The 4,782-nt window shown below is 44.0% G+C and overlaps 1 pseudogene; it reads right to left on the bottom strand.

The window, feature by feature from the left end:
* Positions 1 to 3,861: 3,861 nt before the first annotated feature.
* LOC128348328 (uncharacterized) lies at positions 3,862 to 4,008 on the bottom strand (annotated as a pseudogene).
* Between the last annotated feature and the right edge of the window lie 774 nt (positions 4,009 to 4,782).

Below are 4,782 nucleotides of genomic sequence, written 5' to 3'. Positions count from 1 at the left end.
TTTATCATGGAACAGAAATTAGCCATAGAATGTACATGCATTTGCACTTTAAAATCTTCTTCCTGCCACACAGCTGTACTTGCAAGTGGGAATGAAATACAAAGTGAAGATCCAAAGTTAAGTGCATAAAATAAATAAACAAATAAACAAACAAACAAACAAATAAATAAATAAATAAATAAATAAATAAATAAATAAAATAATAAATCTTTCTTCATCTGAAAGCAAATGCCACAAACATATTATTTGTTCTGTCTGTTACAGTAGCTCTAGAGTTCTTGAACTCAGCCGAAATGGAGTCCAAGTTTAATGTTTAACCTAATAGGTTCTAGGCATTCCACTTTGATACCTGGAACAGACCAAATAGGAGATAAAAACAAAGAGAGAGACAACGCATTTTGCATGTAAGGTTGGAGGCTCTTGTAGTGCCAAAAAAGATATCGGATCAGGACTAGACTCTTGAAAGTGGTGCAGACACACACTTCTGGCAACCATCCTGCTGCGGAGCTGTTATTTTGGCAAAGCAACAAGGAGGTTGCAGGGGTTACCACAGGCTTGCTAAGCAATACCATTCATTTCTCTCCCCCTGGACTGTGGGAAGAGTGGGGATGGAGCAGCACACAGCCACTGGGGGAGGAAGTGAGGGAAGGGAAGCAGTGGTCAGCTACACTGGCTTTATGTGGCCTGGCTAATGGGAGATTGGCGGCAGTTGGAAGCCCACTTCCCTAGCTCAGTTTGACACACTCAGAACTGACCCTTCCTCTCATCCACCTGTCCTCTCAGGCTGTGGGTGGGGTCAAGAAGGATTTCCCCCCTTCAACCTGCTTTGGTCATATGGACAAAGCAGGGATGCATGCACACATATTCTTCAAGAAAGGGTGGTGTGGCTCCACTAAGCAGGTGTAGCTATTAGTTAACTAGGTCCGCAGTCAACCAGGTCACAGCTTGCAGAGATACTGTGGGTAAAGAGGGGAAGAGAACAGAGGAGATATTGGTGAGTGCTTGAGGCATCCCTTGGAGAGTGAAGGGATAGGGTCATTGCCAGTGGTCTCTCTAATTCTTTTCATCTCTATGAGGAATGAGTTTTGTATTGGGCGGCAGTACCAAGGCACTGTGCATACACATGCATTCAGAGTGGGGCTTTCCAAATTCAACCTGAGTGGGATCTAAAATTAACTGAGCGAGCATCAGAAAACTTGTGAGCGCATGCCTTAGAGAGAAGAATGGTCATAGCTCAGTGGCAGACCATCTGCTTTGCATGTGTAAAGTGTCCCAGGTTAAATCCCTGGCATCTTCAATTAGGGCTGAGAAAGACCCTTGTCTGAAACCCTGGAGACCCTCAGCCTATCCAGCATTATGGAGCATTAGCCAGCTCTTACCCAGACATTGGCATAGCTGCATATAATCACCAGTCACCGCATAGTATTCATGCTACATAGTTGTTCAATCCGTTTTGTGCTGTACAGCAAATAGTCAGATATATAGCACGAACAAGGTCTTTACCCAGACTTACACACACTTAAGCTCAAGCAGAATCGGAACACATGGAATTTCATCTCAATACCAGATCTAGTAGATTAAGCCAGCCAAGATGATGGTCCAGCAATATCATGTTTTGAAGACCACAGGCTACCTAATAACCCTCCTTGTTATGGTGACTCCAGACAGACTACAAAAGAATAAAATAAAAATAGTTGGCTTATCAGGCATAGTGTGTAATTGGTGTGCTACAAATGAGCCAGGGGCCACAGGTTTGACAGGCCTGCTCCAGTTCATGTCCCCTTTGCCTATTAAAGGGCTTGCTTGTCCACTCCTTCCCAGTTGGTATACAAGAGGGTCAGGTTGCAATGACAGTTTGGAGTATATTAATAGTGCCAGTGACCATAGCTAATTTCATGTTTGATTAACTCCCAGATTAAGCTGTAACAGGCTCTTTAGGAATAATAGGAAATCCATTCTTAATAGCTGTTAATGCATAACAGTAATTCAAGGAGGGAAAATTAATAGATGGCTGTAGAGCTTTAGCACCACTTTTTAAAAAGTGATGAGAAAGGATGAAGTATTGATATGTATGACTCAGCAGTTCTCCAGATTTTCTTCATATTCATCTTCTGACAGGTGTCCTTCGAGATGGCATAAGTTTGGGATTTTTCTTCTATCCGGACTGGACATCACCTATCCAAGTGTAGACCGAACGGGGCACATTTGCAGTGCCTCCTTCACTGAAATCATGTGGATATGATTTCATTCATGATGTTACTTAGTGAACACCTTAATGAGAACTAGGGATGTGCATGGAACCTGTTGGGCTCCTCCAAGCCCCCCATTGGCCTCCCAAATGTCTGTGGCCTGGTTTGGGCCCCTGCACATGCACAGAAGCCAGATGCAAATGGCCTCTGCACATGCATGGAAGAAACAAAAATGGCCTCTGTGAATGCACAGAGGCCCAAACTAGGCCGCAGCTGGCCTGGGCTGTCGTTTGAGAGACTGGCATGGGGCTGCACTTGGAGGAGCCTCTGCCACCGCCATGCGCCACCCACTGCCTCACCGCCTGCCTATGCTGCCTATCCTGTGGCCTCCACTAAAGATATGGAGACCGCTTTCTCTCACTACCCCCCTCCCCATGCCTTTAGGGAAGTTGTAATCCTCAGGGATTGACCCAAGCCAATTATTTGAACTGGGGCCAGTCCATTTTGAACTCAGATGTGTCAAACTGGGCCAGCTCCATGCCAAGCCCGGCTCAAAGCAAGCCAGCTCACACAGCTCTTGTGGGAACTGATGGCACCTTGCCATTGTGGCAGATAAGAGTGTTTTCTCTTATACCCTCATTCACACACAAGGCTTTGTCATACCTGGTGTCAATCCAGAAGTGCAATGCAAATGTTTATGTTGCCAAAAGTACATGGATTGGGAAACTAATGGACACAGAGCCTTTTTTATCCTTACCTCATAGAGAAATAAACACTTGTACTACATTCTGTAAATGACAGTACTAAGAGAAGAGCCTGATAAAGAGAAAAGCTTTCTGGGCAGAAACAAGGACTTCTGGAAACCTCTGGAAAGGTCTGGGAGGATCCATAAAGGATAACTTTATGGATCTCTGAGAAGTCACCTCCTTATATGAATAATGGTGTTTAGCATTTGAACTGCACTTTTTGAGTGTAAAAAGTGTTGTATGTACATTGTCACAGATACACGACAGCACCCTAAAAAATGCCAGAACTGCTGGAACCAGCTATTTCTGAGCCCAGGGCAGAGATTCAAAATATTTGCACCTAAATCTCTCTCTCTCTCTCTCTCTCTCTCTCTCTCTCACACACACACACACACCACTTACCTCACGACATTTTAGATTTTTCCTTTACATGAAATACGTGTCATATTGTGTTAATATCTAATATGCAATAAATAAACTTGGGTTGAAACAGTATGTTTGTGCAAATAAAATTATGAAATAATATGCAGTATTGTGCAATGACTCCATAAACTAGACAAAGAAGTACTAAGAGATAGTAGCTTTCTTATATTTAGCAGGGGGGAAGCAATTGTCCCTATTCAATCTAACATAGCTTGCTCCTGGTGACTGATTTTGTTGTCTCCCGGCTTTTTTAGATTGTCATCCCTTTGGGTACAGGGAATTATTTTCTTCAATGTGTTTGCTATATAAATCACTTTATGAACTTCCTTGCTAAAAGTGGTAATGATGGTGCCACCCCACTAATATGCTTCATAGTTGGGAATTTGAATCTTTTTTTTATCTTCTGCAATGAATACCTGATACAAATGAATGCATATGTACATGTACACACATTTAGCCCCATGCACTCCAATCTTCAGCATATTAACTCAGAAGCAAGTTCCACTGAATTCAAATGGATGCAAATTATGCAGTTGAGTTTCCCGCATTTGGGGAAATCTCAGGGGCCAGCACACCCAGAGTGCAATTGATGAGCCTCACCTGGGGAAAACAACATCCTGATTATGGTGTCTCCCCTGCCAGGTAAGTATCCTCTGCACAAGGGGATGAGTGGCATTCCTAGACATATGGAATGACTTTTGGCTATGACACTCCACCAGTTTGCTTCACAGTTAAAATAGGGGTTCACAGCTCTGAAGTATATCTACATCTAATAGACTGACCAAAGTGATGATAAAACTAGGAGGATTTCAACAGGCCTTTTGTACAGCCAAAAAACATGCCCCCCCAAATTGGGAGAGCCCCAGAGCCAGAAACTATAAGCAGCAGCTCAATTTGCTCTGAATTGCCAAGAAGCCATTTTGTGACTATCAACAAAAAATGCCATAGATAAATTACGGCATCTCCTTGCTCCCTTCTCCACTACACCTCTACTTAGCTTTGTGCCAGCTATTAATAACACAGGTGCACATGAGTGGTCTAGAGGGGTTGCAATGGATTCTTAGTAGTTTGGATGACTGGCTATTTTCCATCCCCTTTGCATCATGGGGATGCAGGAAGACAATTAAGAAGCCACATGCTGCCACTAAGTGGGAGGAGCAAGTAATAGCTGGTTGGCCCAGTGGCAACTGATTAGGGATATGCACGAGCTGGTTTGGCACATCCTATGGGAAGTGCCAAACTGGTTTGGGCACTGGCATTTGAATTGGCTTGGTGGGGCAGAGAGCGGTTCCCTTTAAAAGCAGGTAAGGAGTTCCTTACCTGCTCATCCCTGCCCCACCACTGTTCCGGTGGCAGTGCCAACTCTCCAAAACACCACACGGAGGCTGCAGGGAACACTACCACATCCGCGTGTAGCATTTTGG

Source organism: Hemicordylus capensis, chromosome 2, assembly GCF_027244095.1.
Source record: "Hemicordylus capensis ecotype Gifberg chromosome 2, rHemCap1.1.pri, whole genome shotgun sequence".
NCBI lineage: Eukaryota > Metazoa > Chordata > Lepidosauria > Squamata > Cordylidae > Hemicordylus > Hemicordylus capensis.
The sequence above is the reverse complement of the archived record's forward strand: the minus strand, read 5'-3'. Positions and strand labels throughout refer to the sequence as shown.